The following is a 21255-nucleotide window of genomic DNA, read 5'->3' as shown; positions in this document are numbered from 1 at the left end:
CTATTCTCATTATTAATTGTTGATTTGCAAAGTATAAAGCCATAGAGTATTGGATGTGGTTGTCAATCGCACTATTAGTGCTCTAATAGTATCTTAAAGTCAAGGGTACACATTCTCATAAAAAACTATCTATGCATAATTCATCCCTAAAGTAATGGATGTGGTTGTCAATCACATGTTATAGGGAAACGTCTCCAAGAACAAACTCCAAGTGCTTGATCGCAAATATACCACAATCTCTGCTGAAATCAATAGAACGAATTTGTGAGTTTTTTAAAATTAAAGAAAAACAAGGTTATGCAACACTAAAGTTAGTACATTTAAATACCTGAATAGGCGCCGCCAATCAAAGTCTTGAACTATAATCTTTGGTCTAAATATCTTCAACCTCAGGTGTCCTTTAAACATTCTAGAAGCATTGAGTAAAGATAGAAGCATTTTAACCCAAGGCATAATCAATGATCGCAGCTTTCACAGGGTACGTCTTCGGCAACTCAATGAGATGTCTCCATAGTAGCTAATTTGCACCGCCGAGGTGCTGCAAATAATAGAATATCGTTAAAATATAGTTTGGTTAAAATGAGATGAATGTGTTAACAATGAATATAGAAGACTTGCAGTTTCTGCCAACCATTCTTTTGTCACTTTCAACTTCAGAAATCATACAGGGGTGCCATCACAAGGCTCCAATCCCCTCGGTCTGTTCTTGTCAATCTCATCAAGTACCCATCGATTAAATATTGTCAACATATCTTGATCCAACTCCTTTAAAGGATTGATCTCCACTGGGTCTTTAAATTCTGGACGCTTGGCTACTGGAGTATAGTCCTCGTACTTTACTAGTCTTCTACTAGTATGTTTACCTGTAACAAAGTAATTCATATACAACCTACCTCATTTAAAAAAAATGTAACTTATAGATTAATAGTACCTAGGACCATTTGCACTGACTAAGGAGGTGTGGCTTCTCCAACAGAAGGCTCGTAACATTTGGGGAGGATGTCATACTCTACGTCCTCTAATCGAGTAGGTGTAGGACTAGGTAAACAAAGTGTGTTCAGTTTCTCCAATATAACTTCCTGATTCTTAAGCACGGTACCTATAGTGGCCTTAATCTCGTCCACTGCACCTGATAATCTGAGCATCTTACCCAACACAATCTCATAAGTGTTAGGAGCAGGGACCGCACCAGGTTGTGCACTAGTATCAGGAGCATCCTCTCTTGTGGCATCCTCCACAAATATGCCAACCTCCATGGCAATTTCAGCTACCGTAGTAGCCTCTGCCTCAACATCGAAGGGTCTTCCTTCCTCAGGCGCAGGCTGGATAATATCCTCCAACATCGCATACTTAGAAGCATCCTCTTATGTCCTGACATATATGGTTGCGAAGAATTCTCGCTCGTCTGGTCGAGGCTGAGGAAGGAAATGCATGACACCTGTAATGAAAATAAAACAAGAAAGTTGAAAACTCCTGAAGTTGATTGATATAAGACGAGTTTTTTGGATTTTTCAAATTTAAAATAACTTACACGTTTCTTCCCAAGTATATCCTTCGTGAGTGTATGCTTCGGCTGGCCTATATTCTCCCATTTGAGCATCCTAGGGAACTTGAATCTGCATGGCTTGGCGTATTCCTTCTGCAAATCAAGAATGGTCTCGTAAGCCCAATATTGCAAGGTTGGTGGATATCCCTTGCATGTATACTTTGACTCCATGTGCACATGAAGATCCTCCTCAGCGGTCTTCTTAACCTTCTTAGCTGGTATTGTAGCACCAAGTGCTTTCATATCTCTGTTGAATTGTTTCACAGTTGTACATTGAATGAAAAGTGTAACGCCCTGCTAATTAGGGTCCGATACCAAGTGTGTTTAAAATTAGTGCTGGACTTGCTAAACAAGTCATTTGGACCAAACATGTGACTAAGTTACTAAAGGTTCAGGTATTAAAAATTTGGTCAAGTCATAAACATTTTCATTTAACCAAAAACTCTGTTCTTTACACGGGATCCCTAACATACAAGTTTAAAAGTCGGTTATAACACCAAGGTTACAAAATAAGTCGATCTAGGCGGCAAAAGTGGGTTCAACCCTAGCTTCCTTGAGTTTCTCGGTTGTGGCGGTTGTAGCGTCCTAAATTTGCTAATAAGGCTTAGGGCCTTGATTAGCATGCCTGGAGGGCAATAAGTGGTTTATTATGTTAATGTATGAATTTGATGAGTATGTGATGAAAAATGCATGTTTAGGTGAATTAAATATGCAGGTGGGCCCCATTTGGTTGTTAGGGGCATATTTGTAATTTTAGCCCGCTGAGGGCATAAATGCAATATTTGTGTATATTGTGATTGATACCACGTGTGAGTGGTGATATAATTGTGATGCACGATCCGAGACGATCCTAGGGAGCAGTTTAGCTAGAAAATCACAACGGGGTCAAATACCCAGCTCAGGAGGAGCTTAGGGGTATTTTGGGAATATTATATGTGTTTGGGAATTATTAAGTATCAGGTAGTAATTTACTGATGATTTGAGTATGCCAGGATTAATGGGGATTTTTAGGTGTACTCGAGGACTTAGCGGGATGTGTCAAATGACTAAACTACCCTTGGTGATATTTGAGGACTTAGGTTAACTTAGGGGGGGCAATTCAGTCATTTAGCAAGAGGGTATATACAATTTAGGAGCTGGAGACTCTAGAACCACTTAGGAAAACAGAGGAAAGGAAGGAAGAAACAAATTAAATTCCCTCAGCTCTCTCTCTCTCTCTCTCTCTCTCTCACCCATTCGGTTCTCTCTCCCTCTCTAAGGTGTTTGATTTTTGAAGAACATTAAGTCAGAAACTCAAGAGCACAGAGGCTTAGATAGGTTCAAGGGTAAGTTCTAATTCAGTTCTTTGATTGAATTCTGCTGAGAAATGTTATGGTTGGGAGCTGAGATGTGTTTTGATTTGTGGACATTGGAATGAAGTTTTGGCAAGATCAAGCTTAGAAATTTGTGGATTTGAGCTTGGAACTGGACTTGGAAGTAGCTCAGGGTCAAATTCCTACTTGAGGTAAGAATTTCATTGATTTTTGAGGTGAAATTTCTGGTGTGGTTTAAGTTTCTGCGAATTTTAAACCACTATGTGATTTTGAGTTTGGATGAGTGTTTGAGTGTGTTTCTAGTGTTTATGAGTTGTTATACTATTTATATGAAGTTTTAGGTCGAATTGGGACTTAGGTGTACTTGGGTATTGATTTGGTTAAGTTTTGGCTCGGGAAAAATAGTAAGAAAAACCCAGTTTTCTGGGTTCGCATATGAGCGTCGCGACCCTGTTCTTTCGTGTTGTGGCGCTAGGTTGAATCAGGATATGGGAACCATTCTGGGCGTTGCGGCCCCTATAGGGTTGTGCCACTGCGCTAGGCCACTTTCAGGATGTGGATTTGAGTTTTTAGGGCTTTGGCCCAGGGGGCTCGATGGACGCTTTCGCCACCTCGTGTGGGGAAACGGGAGGTCCCGAGAGCACGGGATTGGTTCTGGGGTACAATTATGAATCGATTAATAATGAGAGTGTTATGTATGTGTTGTGACTAGGTTTTCAGCGAGGCTCAGGTTAGGGGACTGTGCTCGGGATTTCGGTGCTCAAGAAGCTCGGGACACAGGTAAGAAAACTGTTGTACCCATAGAGCAGGGCACGACCCTATATGATTGTGTTGCAGGGCGTAGCCCCATTGATTATGTTTTTATGTGTTTAAGTATTTGTTTAATTATGTTATGTATGCATATATGTAAATGAGCGGCAAGAGCCGGGAACAGCGAAGGCCGAGAACGGCAAAGCTGAGTACGGCAAGGGGCTGGGAGCAGTGTTAAGCATGTGGAGTGCAAGTTGCTAGGGTGAAACCCCTATAGGATACCTGGGATATCCTCATGGTGTAGACCGCGAACCCAGGGCCTGGTAAAGCGCCTGGGACGGCATGGTCGTTTGTGTTTAGCCTGTTGGCGGTTTTGTTATGTGTTACTTGATGGTTATGCATATATTACTTGCTTGTGTGGGATTTTCTTGCTGGGCTTCGGCTCACGGATGCTCAATGGTGCAGGTAAGGGCAAGGGGGAAGTCGACCAACCATGAGTACGGAGAGCGTGAAGCGACGCGTACATATTTGGCCTGTCTGGCTGCCACGGCCAGGGGCATTTTTGAGAGATGTCTGTACTAAACTTGATTTTGTCGTTTAGTCAACTTTAGTTATATTTTTTAGTTGTAAATATTTCTAAATAGTATTTTGGGATCCCAAATGTTAAACTCTTTATAATTTCAATGAATGGATATATTTTCAAATCATGTGACTTTTATTACAGTTTAGCTTCACTTTTAACCTAAAACATCGATTAGCGAGTTAATTGCACGTTTAAAACTCACTTAGTAACGGATCTAAGGAAGTAGGGCATTACAACTTGGTATCAGAGCGAGCCAAAGCTTATGGTTCCTGGAGTTGGTAATGAATGAGTTATATGCTTGATTATGTGCTTAAATGCCATGTTTCCCTACTTATCTTATATAGAGCATGATGAATGAATTAACATATGCATGATGCCAGGGCATGGCCCGTTGAATGCTATATGTTATTTTTATGTTATGTGGATTGCTGTTATGGTTAGCTGATGTAAATTGGGAGGTGGTTTTGGATGTTGTTATCATGCCTGATGAGCAGCGTCATTGATTGCAGGCATATTGTTGAGATGCCTCGATAATCATCAAGACTCCGCGGCACTAGGGCCGAGAATGACAACCAGGGTCAGGACTGTGACGACTCTAAGGTAGGGTACGTCCGCCACATACTCGTAATTCCAAGGTTTACGAGTATGTTAGGCACTTGACCAAATGAATTAAATACAAAGATACTAAGAAATACAAAAAAATTTAAAACTTTTATATAAACTTATTAATAGAAATTATTGTTGGGAAAAATTAGTTTGCCTCAATGGAAATTGATAATAATATTACAACTCTAGACAATATATTACAAATAAATATAGATTGATTGAATAATGTTACAACTTGTTGACCCACGATTTGGCCAACTGACACGGAGTCAAAATATGAATGATATGGACAAATATAAAGAGAATAATATAATGACGAAAGTAAAGAAAACACAGCAATTTATAGTGGTTCAGCCCCAGGATCTGGTAATGACCTACGTCCACTTAGAATTATATTGATATGAAATCAGAAGTGTGATCAGAGAACTTGGGTTCAATGAGTTTCAACACTTCACTTAAAGCAATACAAGTGTTTTAGGAGAAATTCTATCTCTCTCTATGGTTTTTTAGTTCAAAGAAAAGTCCCCTCCCCTTGAGCTATATCTTGCTATTTATAGGCTCATAGAGGATTACAGAATATTGTTGCAGATATTATCCCCTGAATAGTGGGATATTCGGAAGATTTCATGAGATAAATTCGGGATTCACAAAGATCTTCTCACAAATGTTGCTTTGCCAGTGGGACCACCGACCAGTCTGGTCGTGGCAAAGATAGGCTTGTCATGCTTCTGGTGTGTCTCCTGGTCGATACTCTAGCAGATGTTTCCAGGTATCAGCCATGTATCAAGAAATTATTCGCCACGTCACCAATGCTAATTTACCTGATAACACAACTCTATAACTGAAAATACAAATAAACTAAAGAACAAGAAGAAGAGAAGAATAGAATAGTGAAAAATACAACACAAAGCAAAATATTACAAGTAAAGAAAAGAACTCAAAACAAGAAATACAAATAAACAAAAGAGAAGAATATGAAGATGAAGAGAAATAGAATAGAAAGAAATAACAAACAAACTAAATAGAAACAACTCTCACTCACACTACCAAAGCGAAGAGTGTTAGGGATCACCAACTTGAACAAGGTTTGAAACATTTGTCCAAAAGCTTATTTCCCCCTAACTCAAGCACTAAGGGATCTCTCACAGATTATAGGAAATGCTTTCTAGAATTATCAAGCCTCAAGGTGTTTCTAGCCAAGTGCTCTAATGGATAGAAATGTTGTGTCTTACAAGTGAGCATTAGGCTCCTATTGATAGAGGTTTGAGACACCATTTGAATTTCAAATTCCACCAACCCCCATGGATGTTACCAATGATTAATTGGATGTTTTATGGAATTAAAATAGAGATTTGGGAGTTATTTGGTTGTTGGAAACGTTCAAAATTGGATAAAAGACGAAGTTGGAAAATGCTGCCAGCTACTTGGGCCGCAGCCTGACAAACAGGCGCCACGGCTCTCAGTGTAAATATGTTATTTGGGTCGCGACGTCTGAAACTTCCAGCAACTAATTTTTCAATTTTTCAAAACGTTCCAAATTTATTCCCACTTGATTTTGTAACTTCCATACACAATATGGGAGTTAAAATCACATCTCCATCAGCCATTTCTCATATGGCTTTAAGAAATTCATCTCAATATTGTGTAACAACAAATCTACAAAATAATTGGTGATATTTGGAAGTTACAAATTTGTAACACCAAATATGTTACATATTTGGATATACCTCATATATCTAAATATTGTAACTCTCTATTATATGTTACAAAATGTGACACTCTTTGTCACATTTATTTAATCTAAAACATTATATTATAATATAACATTATATTATAAAATAATATAACAATTATTACACGTATGAATACTTTAAATTTAATGTAGCCATATGAAAACCCTAAACCACTATTGCATTGCTACTGAGTCCGTGCTCCACAAGTTGCTCAACATCTAAAGCCACGCCTAGAAAAATGTTGGAAAATAACATAATGAGCTAATGCTCAGTAAGTAAATCTCATGCATACACATACACATGAATGTCGTGAGTTTGAAGTACACATATACTAATATGCTGACTTATATACTTATGCATTACATTTATTGCTTATGCACTGTCAAACTTTACTTTAATGCTCTTTCTTTTACTTTCACATTTTTATGGGCCCAAATTTCACTTGTGCACACTGTTTGATTCAGCCAATGCCTGCAGGGCTTGTTACACATATCATATAGAATCTCATGGGTTCTCCTCCGGCTAGCCATCATTGCAGCTAGGCTCATCATAACACTCATTTCATCGTTGTCATAGCTGCCATACTTATTACACATATGGAGGAGAAAGATGGGAGCATGGCAAACATATCTGAATGGCCAACTCTGACCTAGCCCACACTAGTGGGCGGCCACTATAAGTCTTATAGACCTCCGTCTTCTTTATTGAACTTACTTAATTGCTTCATCGAAACAGTGGCACCCTTTTTAAACATCTTATTATCACTTTTCTTAGCCTTGTGTCATTAAAATGTTTAACTTTACATAAGACTTTTCACAACTTTTCTCATATTTTTATACATGGTCTTATATCACATAACTATGCATGCCATGCATACATGCTGATGCTGAAATGCCAATGTTCGTGTTCATGATTCATGTTTGATGGTATTCAATCAAGGCATTGTATCACATCTCATATAACTCAAAACATCTTTAGTCATAATACATGAAGCTTTGGGTTGGTGGCGTTGTTATACCTTAACGTAGAGTTATGGCTCAGGTCTAAGGTTTCCAGCCTAAAAACTTAAATGCTTCATATATCATAACATATAACAAAATCATGAACATAAAAGTAATCCACATATTCATCAGCATAAGAACACATACTTGCACATAATTCATATCAATCTTAACCAAGTAAGACAGCTTTCACATATCACGAAATTCATCAATTATATATCACAAAACACCATTATGATATTCATATAACCATTCTTCACATACTTATCATATGCATCATCATCATCCCATACTTAACTCATCAGATATACACAATCAATGTAGTCATGCATCTTACACTTAAGCACAAAAGGTGAGATTTACTTACCTTAGGTCCTTAGCTTATTTTAAAACTGCTCACCAAGAGTTAATCAATCAAATCCATACAAATCATATTCAAGGCGCATCATTTATTAAATTCTATCAAAATCGTAAATATACACTATTGACAGTGTATATTAACAATACTAGAAACTATATAAATGATAATAATAATTATTATCAACATAATGCAAATAACTCTTCATATAAAATCATGCTTTAAACCTTGCTCATAAGATAATGTACTCTTATAATAATAATAATAATAATAATAATAATAATAATAACGATAACAATAATAATAATAATAATAATCACAACAACAATAATAATTATCATCTATAAATAAACTTATTTCAATATTAATAACAAAATGCCTCAATAACAATACGTATGTGAATGTACATATTCAAATAGTCATTTTATAAAAGAAATCATATTTTTAACATAAAGTTATAATAATCGATATAATGATAATAATATAAATATAAATATTTATATTATTATTAATTAGTCATAATATCAATCTCAGTGATATAATAAATATACTTTCTCCAAAATTCACTGGTCTTACAAATATCAATAATTGTAAGAAACTAATATTTGATATTATTTTCATATTCAAATATTAACGAAAATATTAAAATACAATATAATTGTTAAATAATAGGTTTACTATAAATCACACTTTTCATATATATATATATATAAATATTTACATGAAACTGTATTATTGATTTACTTAACAAAACAATAACAATAATAATTAAAATTAATTAATCATAATAATTTCCATATTAATAGAAAAATCAATTAAATATGTATTTTTATAATTTATTTAATATCTAATATTTTCTAGAAAATTGGACAGCAGAACGACTATAAAATAGACAATCCCAAAATCAAAACCTCTATCAGAAATACATATAATCCCAGACAGTCAGTATAATTACAGAAAAAATATTTAATATGTCAAGAATATATAATTATATACTATAAATACACATAATAACAATTACTCTAACCAATAATAATATAGGTCAAAGAATTTATACCACAATGATCAGATTCCACAACAAATCAAACGATGATTTTCTTAAACTCAAAACGAACTTCGGAACCTCAAACACTAAGTTTTGACCGTCAATCTACAGTAGATCGCGATGGCTCGTGGTGGGCCCACCACACAACTATGGTAGATGTAATGTCCCAAATTTCATAATAAGGTTTTAGGACCTTGATTAGGAGGCCGGGAGGGTCATAATTGAATTATTATGCTATTTAATGATTATATGCATGTTTATGTGAATTATATTATTATATGATGATAAATGCATGCATATGGGTTCACATTTTATTATAAGGGCATTTTGGTAATTTGGCCCGTTGAGGGCATGATTGTGTATTTTCATGCATGGGGGTGAATTATAAATAATATCGCATTATATGTGGATTTGCTCGAGTCATTCGGCATGAGATGATCATGGAATGCAAGTTATCGGTCTAGTCATAACTGGGTTAGTCTCGGGGTAATTTGGTAATTAGATCGTTACCGGGAATTAAAGGGTAACGTGATATGAATTGTTGGTATTTGAGAATATTGAGAATAACGGAAATTAGAGGGTGTTAATTATAATTAACGAGATAGGCGGGAAATGACGGTTTTACCCTTGGAAGTCTTTAGAGGGATTTATTTGACCTAGGGGCAAAATGGTCTTTTCACCCCTAAGATATATATCAATCTTTAATGTTGTAGAATGTTAGAGAAAACAGAGTGTTCTCCTTCTTCATATGAGCATCATCTCTCCTCTTTATCCTTTGAAATTTTTTACCCCAATTTGAGGTATTAAGCTAGGAAATCAAGGTTTGAGGCTTAGAACTTTAGTTCATCCATTGAAGGGGACTCAAATCCAACTTGAGGTAAGATTTCATCCTTGAATATAAGCTATACTCTGTTTTTCCTTTTGGTTTTTCAGTTGAGGATTTTGATGTTGTTAGTTGGGAATTAATGGAAGTAGTTGAGTTTGGATGCTTGGGTTTTGATGAGGGTGAGATATAGATGATGATTTGGGGTTGAATTGGATGTTTAGGTGATGTTTGGGATTGGTTTGGAGGGTTGGTTTCAAGGGAAATCGCAAGGAGGGAAAACCAAAAAGTTTCTGGTCTGTAGTTGGCGCAGCAGCGCTAGGCAGGGCAGAGAGCTGGGCCTCTCTGACTTGAAATAGCGCCTCAGCGCCATTTAATAGGGATGCAGCGCTGGTCCATTTTCCAGCAAGCCTATTTTAGGGCTCGGGATGACTTTTAAGGCTCGGGGATGGGTTCCTTTACCCCGTTTGGGTAGATTGAGATTCCCGAGAGTGTGGGATGGATCCTGGGAGTGAGGTTTTAGATTATAAACCTTTTTATGATTTATTTTATTGATGAGATTCCATATTTGGTTATGACTAGGTGACCGCTAAAGGATCAAATGATTGATCATTCTCAAGGGTCGTTCTTTTATTAATTCTCGCTCGAACCCGAGGTAAGAAAACTGAACCCCATATGTGACATGTATGGTTATTCTTGATGCATGTTGGATATTTAAATGTGACATGCATGGTTATTTTTGAGGCATGTCAAGTGATTAAATGTGATGCATGTGTTGCACGAGAAACATGTGACTAAGGCATGCCATGAATATTGAATATGAGACTGTTCAGAGCTTGAGTCTCTGTGTTTGTGCATGATCATAATTGTGCTAGCAACTGTTAAGTAAGCATGCTAAATGCCCTACGTTTGAATATTCAACATATGACATATGCTTGGTAGCATTGCTTACTTGTGCATGGCACTGACTAATTAGTCAGAATTGGCAAAGGTGTCAGTATCAACTGTGAAGCTGTGACTCATTAGTCAAGTTCGGCAGTGGTACTAGGCACTGGTCACACAGTGCTGACTCATAAGTCAGAAACGGCCTTAGCGTATTCAACGCAAGCCAACAAAGATTAGATCTAATCGACATCTGCAATAGATGACTCAAAAAAAACATTAATGCCGGACCGACCTCAAGTTCGATGAAAACTAAAAGCGCTTGTGTGACTACCCATCAGTCACTCATCTGTTTAAGTTAGTGACTACCCATCAGTCACTCATCTGTTTAAGTTAGTGACTACCCATCAGTCACTCATCTGTTTAAGCTAGTGATTACCCATCAGTCACTCATCTGATTAGAGCCATTGCAGGAAAGCCCAGTTAACGGTTTCGTTACACGACTATGGGCACCGAGCCCCATAGTGACTTGCTTGTCAGTCACTCATTATGGTTTAACAGAACCTCAAAGTGATATTCACTCATTTGTTCAGGGCTTTAAGCACTGTATGATCATTCTAATCATCAATCGCATGGCTTTGGGTACTGAGCCCCGTGGTGACTTGTTTGTTAGTCACTCAGTATGGTTTGCCAGAACCTCAAGTGTTAAATCACTCATCTAATTAGGACTGACTTGATAGTCATCCAATCAGGAGGGCAGGATTTCTTATCCTAGATTCCCCAGCATTATCTGAATTTATTTGCATGTTTGAATAGAGCTATGTTTGCTAGGCATGCTAGATATGATTTGATATCATGATATGACTGTTCATGAGCATATTGAGTTTTCTTGCTGGGCTTCGTCTCACGGGTGCTATGTGGTGCAGGTAAAGGCAAAAGAAAGCTGGACCTATTGGATTAGCTTATACAGGATCTTTATTTATTTTCATGTATATCTAATTGTTATCCTTGTTTCTTGACGTGGGCCCGGGACAGCGGTCGGGGCCCATGGGCTGAGCGTTCGAGTGTGGGCCCGGCCCAGGCCCGCTGGATACAGGAATGTCCATGGGGCACGACCCTAGTGCGATCCTGGGCCCGGATGGTGTCCGGGGCGGCGTTCCAGGACAATTGTCTGGGAGACGTACAGAGCTCAGGATCGCGTCGGAGTATACATAAACGGTCCGGGCCTGCGGTAAACGAACCCGGATTAGGTTGTCCCCGGTTGGTAGGGAAAAGCGTTCGGGACCCTGAAGCCGCCCCACTTCGCGTGGGGGTTGTCCCTACTTTTCACCTGCGGAAAAGGCCACCTCGGGATTGCACGCCGCTGTTTCAGGTCTGCACTGCCAAGTACTCTGACTGATCTTGTCCCCTGAATCTACCTCGTAACTCGAAGTGCCCAGACCAAAAGCACCGTTTTGTCGGGCAAAGTATAGCTCTTGGGCCACCTTATTGGGCCTTAATTAGTTTTGAATTTATGTATGTTTTATCTTTTATATTGGGCTTCCACCAGAGAAGCCAAGAGTATCCATATCTTTGATGGGCCCGGGTTATACCCGGCCCAGACCCAGCGTTCCCATGAGTCTATAAATACAGACTATAGAACACTGGAAAAAGGATCTCTTTTCGACTGATATACAGTTACTCTGTCAAAATATAGAGAAAAACTCCATTGTAAAAGACTTTCCAAGCTCTAATACAACTGACTCATGGATTAAGGCTTATTAACGCCCCAACCACGTAAAAATCCTGTATTAATCTCCTACATTCTATATCTTTATTCTTAGCTAATATCTATTAGTGTGGTTTCTGAAAATCTCGGTAAACATTTTGGTGCTTTCATTGAGAGCTGAAGGAAGCTAGTGCTAACGTCAAGCCTTTACTACAATGGTGAACACACGACACACAACCTTCGACCCTAGCAATCCAGTGCAGGGCAGCAGAGACCCGCTGCCTTCACAACATCTCCCTCAGGATGTAATGCCCTGGATAGCCAAGACCGTTACACTGTGTGTTTATAAAGTGCCAGACTTGCTAATCAAGTCATTTAATTAAAATCGTGTTGCATAAGTTACAAAGGATCTAGGGTTAAAATCGTTTTGGTCTTGAATGCCACACTTTTCATTAAGAAACATTATCTGGTTACACGGGATCCCAAAAATACAAGTTTAAAGATCGTTTACAAAAGTTGTGAGACTCAGATACAATAACCAGCCATACTAAGGCAAAACAAGCAGTTAGGTTATCCCTGTCCTGGTCCACTCCTCGATTGTGGTGATCGAACAGCTGGCTATGTACATTTCACCTCGGAGCTGTCCACCTCAGGCTTGGTCCAGCTTGCCCTTGCCTTTACCTGCACCACGTAGCACCCGTGAGCCAAGGCCCAGCAAGAAAACACAATATCAACAGAGCATAAGCAATTATCAGACAAGTCAATATCTCACGTTGCATCACATAGCCTCAGTCAAATAACCATTCAATATAGTCAAGTATTCCACATACTAAGCATATCAACTCATAACATGCACAGTTTATAAACGATAACCAGGGCTAGCGCTCACAGGCTGCTCCCTTTGTTATCCCAGTGTTCATGGCTCCCAGTGGCCGAATCGCGCTCTGTGCGCTGATAGTATGTACGACACTCTTAGGCCGCTTTTACATGTCCCATGGCGTGATACCAACATTGACACGATACAACTCTCGGGAGCACTTAGTCCCATCACAATCATATAACCGGGTGCAGTTTTCTTACCTTTCAATTCACTAGCTTTGATCCCTCGACTCCTTGAGCACGATCCCCCTCGAGCCCTAACGCTCACCTAAACACAACCATGGGCCAAAGTCATCATCAATCCTCAAGTCCAAAACCTAGCCTCAGGGCCAATCCTGATCCCCCGGGAAGTCCTAGTTCCACCAAACAAGGTGGTGGAATCAAACCCCAAACCCTAGGTCAAAAACCCTTGCAAATAACCCTAAAATCCCCTTCAGAAGGCAGGGTAGCGCTACAGCGCTCTTGGGAGGGCGCTACAGCGCTACAGACAGAAGCCAAATTCCCCTCAACACTATGGCCTAGCGCTACAGCGCCCAAAGGCTAGCGCTGTAGCGCTAGTCACAGACAGCCCAGCACCAAAATTTCACTTCTGCGATTTTCTCGAACCAACCTCAACCAAACCTCTTCCAACTCTTACCCAAACTTAAAAACAACTTCATGAACACACTCCACTCATCCCAAGCACCCCAAACATCTAAAACCCAAGCACATGCAACCACAAACTCAGAATTCACCATAGTCACCTCTAAACTCTAAAACCCAACAAAAACTAGCTGAACATCAGAGTTAGAGCTTAGAATTCATACCTTTGATAGGATTTCTCCCACAAGCTATCCCTAGGCTTCCTTGGCTTGCTACTCCTCAGCCTTAAGCCTGAATTCCCCAAAGTTGCATTCAATTCAACTTAAATACCACAACTCAAAAACCAGAAACATAAATGGATGAACTTTAGAAGCTTACCTCAAGTGTTAATGAAACCCTGCTAAACCTCTGCCAATTCCTTAGTCTTAGGTCAAGATCCTTGATGTCTAGTTACCCCAGCTCTCCTCTGAACTTTACTCCAAAAAGTCCTCAAGAAACAGATGAAGAAAGCCTGAACCGACTCAGAGAAACTCTCTCTGTTTTTCCCTCTTTCTTTTCCCTTCCTTTTCCTTCTTTTTCAGACTTCTTTGATATTCTACAAATTTCACTAACATAAAGCCTTAGTATAATCTAACTTCTGTAAAGCAAATGACCACTATGCCCTCCCTATTAATTCTAACCCTTTAGTCCACTTAAGGGCATTTTAGTCATTTCACCCAATTCCCGCTAATTCCTCGAGTGCCCTTATTATTTCCCGCTCAGTTCCCGATACCTAATTAATCGCCAATAATATTCCCCAACGTCAAAATAGACTCCAATATATTCACTAAATTCCCATTTATACCCCTGAGCTCACCTCGAGCCAGTATAAATCCCCACCATGACTTTCTCGCTACCTTGCTCACCAGGATCGTCTCGAGTCACAGATCACAGATATATCAACATAATAATGTGGTCTCGACAATTATCACATATATCAAAGCAATTATGCCCATAATGGCCAAAATTACGATTATGCCCTTCTAACCTAATCAGGGCCTATATGTATACTAACACACATAGTCATGCATCTCAAATATTCAAGTAATCATATAACATGCTTTAAATCATAATCATGCATCTTAATCATTAAAACCACACATAATCCCCATTATGCCCTCCAGGCACGCTAATCAAGGCCCTTAAGCCTTATTAGCAAATTTGGGTCGTTACAACTATCCCCTCCTAATGAAAATTTCGTCCTCGAAATTTACCTGAACAACTCAGGATACTGATCCCGCATCGCTGTCTCAAGCTCCCAGGTCGCCTCCTCGACCTTACTATTCCTCCACAGCACTTTAACCAAAGGAATTGTCTTATTCCGCAACACTTTATCTTTCTGATCCAAGATCTGAACCGGTTGCTCTTCATAAGCCAAATCTGCCTGCAACTCCAGATCCTCATTCCTCAACACATGAGTCACATCTGAGACATACTTCCGGAGCATGGAAACATGAAATACGTCATGAACCCCAGACAACGATGGCGGCAAAGCTAACCTGTAAGCCATCTGACCAATCCTTTCCAGGATCTCAAATGGTCCAATAAATCTAGGGCTCAGTTTGCCCTTCTTACCAAACCTCCTGACCCCTCGCAGAGGCGATACTCGAAGAAAGATGTGGTCACCAACCTGAAACTCCACGTCTCTATGCTTAGGATCAGCGTAGCTTTTCTGTCTGCTCTGAGATGCGAGCATCCTAGCCCGGATCTTCTCTATGGCCTCATCTGTCTTCTGAACCATATCTGGCCCCAAATACCTCCTCTCACCCATCTCATCCCAATGAATGGGTGATCTACACTTCCTCCCATATAACATCTCATAGGGTGCCACTCCAATTGTTGACTGATAACTATTGTTGTACGAGAACTCAATCAACGGAAGGTACTTACTCCATGAACCCTTAAAATCAATCACACAGGCTCTGAGCATATCTTCCAATACCTGGATCGTCCTCTCAGACTGTCCATCAGACCGAGGATGAAAAGTTGTACTGAACTTCAACTGAGTCCCCAGAGCTCTTTGCAAACCACCCCAAAACTTGGAAGTGAAAATAGGATCCCGGTCTGACACTATAGACTTAGGAACCCCATGGAGACGTACAATCTCCCTCACATACAACTCAGCATACTGATCCACAGTATATGTTGACCTTACTGGAAGAAAATGGGTTGATTTAGTGTATCGATCCACTATCACCCACACCGAATCATGAAGCCCTACTATCCTAGGTAAACCTCCCACAAAGTCCATAGTAATATCCTCCCATTTCCATTCGGGAATACCCAAAGGCTGAAGCAACCCTGCTGGTCGCTGATGCTCAGCTTTCACCTGCTGACAGGTTAGGCATCTGGCAACGTACTCAACCACATCCTTCTTCATCCCGGGCCACCAATACAAAGTCCGTAGATCCTGATACATCTTCGTGGTACCCGGATGAAGCGAGTATGGCATCGTATAAGCCTCATCTAATATCTCTCGTCTGATCCCCTCATCAGCTGGAACACAGATTCGTCCCTGATACCGAAGTAAACCAATCTCAGAAACAGAATAGTCCTTAGCTACTCCCGCTAAGACATCATCTCTAATCCTCTGTAACTGAGTGTCTGCCAACTGCCCTTCTCTGATTCGCTCTAGTAGGGTCGACTGCAGAGTAATGTTGGCCAACTGGCCCACTACCAATTCTATCCCCGCTCTAACCATCTCATCAGCTAACTCCCTTGAGATCTGAACAGAGCTATACAACTGACCTGGACCTCTGCGACTCAACGCATCTGCCACCACATTGGCTTTTCCCGGATGGTAAAGAATATCACAATCATAGTCCTTTACCAGCTCCAGCCAACGTCTCTGTCTCATGTTTAGGTCCTTCTGTGTAAAGAAATACTTCAGGCTCTTATGGTCAGTGTATACCTCGCACTTCTCCCCATATAGATGATGCCACCAAATCTTCAGTGCAAAGACCACTGCTGCCAGCTCCAAGTCATGAGTAGGATACCGCTGCTCATACTCCTTCAGCTATCGTAATGCATAAGCTATGACCTTCTCATTCTGTATCAACACACAGCCTAAACCCAACCTCGATGCATCACAATAGACAACAAACTTTCCTTCCCCCGAAGGAAGACTCAACACTGGCGCTGTAATAAGTCATCGCTTCAACTCCTGAAAATTGTCTTCACACTTATCTGACCAGATAAACTTCAAGTTCTTTCTTGTCAATTCTGTCATCGGTGCTGCTATCCTCGAGAATCCCTCTACAAACCGCCTGTAGTAACCTCCTAACCTAAGGAAACTCCGCACCTCCGAGGCATTCCTTAGCCTCGGCCAATCCTTAATCGCCTCTATCTTAGACGGATCCACCTTAATCCCATCTGCACCTACAATGTGCCCAAGGAATGTCACTTCAGGTAACCAAAACTCACACTTCTTAACCTTAGCATACAACTGATGCTCCCTCAACCTCTGAAGTACCTGTAGAAGATGAAACTCGTGCTCTGTCTCTGAACTGGAATACACCAAGATGTCATCAATGAAGACTATAACAAGCTGATCTAGAAAGTCCTTGAACACCTTGTTCATTAAATCCATAAAGGTTGCCGGGGCATTGGTCAAACCAAAGGACATGACCAAGAACTCATAGTGCCCGTACCGCGTCCGAAAGGCCGTCTTAGGTATGTCCTCATCCTTGATCCTCAGCTGGTGATAACCAGATCGAAGATCAATCTTTGCGAACACCGTCTTACCCTGCAGCTGATCGAACAAGTCATCAATCCTCGGTAGGGAATACTTATTCTTAATAGTCAACTTGTTCAATTCTCGATAGTCAATACACATCCTCAAAGTCCCGTCCTTCTTCTTAACAAACAGAACTGGAGCACCCCATGGCGAGTAGCTAGGTCTAATGAACCCCAAGTCTAGAAGCTCTTGCAGCTGAATCTTTAACTCTTTCAGTTCCGCCGGTGCCATCCTATATGGTGCCCTCGACACTGGCTCCGTCCCTGGTGCCAACTCAATAACGAACTCAATCTCCCTAAGCGGCGGCAACCCAGGCAAATCCTCAGGAAACACATCTAAGAACTCACAAATCAACCTGGTCTCCTCCGGTCCAACTGGTGAAACTTTGGTGGTATCCACCACATTAGCCAAGAAGCCTATACATCCACCCTGTAACAAATCTCTGGCTCTCAGTGCAGATATCCTGGGTATGCGGGGTCCATGCACCGCTCCCATGAAATCAAAAGGATCCTCGCCCTCTGGCTCAAAGGTCACCATCTTCTTCCTACAGTCAATGGTAGCTCCATATCTAACCAGCCAATCCATGCCTAGAATCATATCAAAGTCCTCCATGCTCAACTCAATCAAGTCTACTGATAACTCCCTACCATCAACTAACATTGGCAGTGCTCTAATCCACCTCCTAGATACCACCAGTTCTCCTGTAGGCAATATAGTCCCAAACCCTGAAGCACTATACTCACTAGGCCTACACAGTCTATCAATCACCCTATCAGATACAAATGAATGCGTAGCACCAAAATCAATCAAAACAGTAAAGGGAGTGCCAGCACTAGAAAGCTGACCTGTCACTACCGAGGGGCTAGCCTCGGCCTCTGCCTGCGTCAAAGTGAACACTCGAGCTGGAGTCAAGCTGTCCACCTTTCCTGTCTCCCCCTTCTTCACCGTCGGGCAATCCTTCCTGAGGTGTCCCACCACCTCACACACATAGCAGGCCTTAGCCCGACACTCGCCCAGATGGCGTCTCTTTCACCTCATGCACTCCGGATAAGTCCTCCATGAATCACCGCCTCCCTGACAGCCTCCCTGAGTACCCCGACCTCTCCTATCAGGACCAGGAGCTATCGAAGCATCAAGAGTCTTCCTCTTCAAATCACTGGGGCCTCCGCCCCTACCAGAACCAGAATATGGAGGCACCGCCCTGCGGCCCTCCCTTCTCACAGCACTCTCCCTCCATATCTTATTCTCCGCTTCCTCAGCGGTAAGAGCCTTCTCCACAGCCTGGGCATAAGTAGTCCCTCCAAGAACTGTGGTAATTCTTACATCTCGAGCTATCATAGCATTCAACCCTCTGATAAATCTGTCTTGCCTAGCTGCATCGGTAGGCACAAGATCTGGTGCGAAATTCGTAAGTCTGTCGAATTTCAGGGCATATTCTATAACTGTCATACTACCCTGAACCAGCAAAAGGTGCGCCTATCATAAGGATGTGGGCCACACCACCGAAGAATGCCAGCAGCTCAAGGATGAGATCGAGAATCTCATCAAGCTAGGGCACCTCCACCAGTGGGTTAGGATGCCCGTGGGAGTCCCGGACCTGTCAGCGGGCCCCGGACAGCCCACGGTCTCGGGAATGCCCCGGGCATACCCGCCTCAAGGAGGGTATGCACAAGGACCCATGGCGCCGGCCCCTCAGGGGGTCCCCATTGCACAGGTTCCCGGCCCTGGCATGCCTTACCCCTCAGGGGCCGCACCCCCTCGAGTTGACGGACATGTGGCCACCTTCTCGGGCGGACCTCACCTGGGAAGACCGTCCAGGAACGACCAAAAGCGCTACCTAAGCGAGCTAGACCACGATCAAGAGGTATGTGCCCTTGTCCAGGCCCCAACTCAGCGCCCTAAGCTGATGAACCTCCCCATCACCTTCACGGAGGACGACGCCCGCAATGTCCATTTTCCGCACCACGACCCGCTGGTCATAGATGCTCAAATCGCTAACAAGTTGGTGTCCTGCGTGTTGGTGGATGACGGGAGCTCCGTAAACCTCTTGTTCAAACTCGCTTTCATCACCATTGGCTTGACTGAAGCGGATCTGGCATCATGCCCTACCCAGATTTACGGCTTCAATGGGGACACACTTCTCCCCATGGGAAAGACCCAGCTACCCATTACGCTGGGCAGTGAATTGCAGCACTCGTTCAAGTTCTGCACCTTTGTTGTGGTGGACTGCCCCACTGCTTTCAATGTCATTTTTGGCCAGCCCGCATTAGTCGAGTTCGGGGCCATCACCTCCATCTGTCATCTTTGCATGAAGTTCCCATGCGACAACGGAAGGGTGGGGACTGTCCGGGGAGACCAGAAGAGCACCCGAAAGTGCTACCACGTGTCGCCCTGGCCAATATATATGGTCCGGGAAGAACCCGTTGAGGACTTCGTCGACCCGATTCCTCCCCCGCCAATTGGGAGGGTCGTCCGGGAAGAAGATGACCTGGACCCGAGGATAGGGGATGACCGCATCCTGGAACCAATGGATGAGATAGAGGAGGTATGTATCAGTGACATCGATCTAACCCAGATCATCCAAGTCAGAAAAAGTCTGTCGGCGGATGTTCGGGCCGCCATCATCGCCCAAGTTAAGGAAAACCAGGATATCCTGGCATGGTCTCACTCAGACATGACTGGGATCGACCGCAACATCATCTGCCACGCGTTAAGTATTGACCCAAATGCGACCCCAGTCTGCCAGAAACGTAGGCCTTTGGGGACGGAGATGGCCGAGGCCCTTAAGCTGGAAGTTGAGAAGCTGTCTTCTATCAACTTCATACGCGAGGATGTGTACCCCGTGTGGCTGTCCAATCTCGTCTTGGTGCCGAAACCAAACGGGACATGGAGAACGTGCATCGACTTCACGGATCTCAACAAATCCTGTCCGAAGGACTGTTTCCCGCTGCCCCGGATCAACCAAATGGTGGATGCTACGTCCGGGTACGAGACCTTGAACTTCATGGTTACTTACTCCGGCTATAATCAGATCTCTATGCATGTGGCAGATCAGGAGCACACCAGTTTCCAGACCGATAAGATGATATACTGCTACATAGTCATGCCTTTCGGATTGAAAAACGCCGGGGCAACCTACCAAAGGTTTGTCAATCGGATGTTCCGGGCCCAGCTAGGGCGAAACATGGAAGTCTACATCGATGACATGCTGGTCAAGTCCAAGACTTCCGGGAAGCATGTGGACGATCTGGCCGAAGCTTTCGCAGTCATTCGGAAGTACAGGATGAAGCTGAATCCCAAAAAGTGCACTTTCGGCGTGGCCTCCGGGAAGTTCCTGGGCTTCATAGTGAGTTTCCGGGGAATAGAGGCCAATCTAGATAAGATCAAGGCGCTGGCTGATATGGCCTCCCCCCAGAAACATAAGGACGTACAAAGCCTGACAGGGCGGATATCCGCCTTGAGCCGTTTCGTTTCCAAGGCCACGGACAAGTGCATCCCGTTCTTCAACGTCCTTCGGGGGAGCCAGCGTTTCGAATGGTCAGTTGAGTGCGAAGAAGCTTTTTGTAAACTGAAAGAACACCTGGCCCAAGCTCTGATTCTGACAAAACCGGTGAATGGGGAACCTCTGTACCTCTATCTGGTAGTGACAGAACACGCAATCAGCGCAACGC

The sequence above is a fragment of the Humulus lupulus genome, chromosome 7 (genome assembly GCF_963169125.1).
Source record: "Humulus lupulus chromosome 7, drHumLupu1.1, whole genome shotgun sequence".
In the NCBI taxonomy this organism is placed as follows: domain Eukaryota; kingdom Viridiplantae; phylum Streptophyta; class Magnoliopsida; order Rosales; family Cannabaceae; genus Humulus; species Humulus lupulus.
This window is presented reverse-complemented; position numbering follows the sequence as displayed.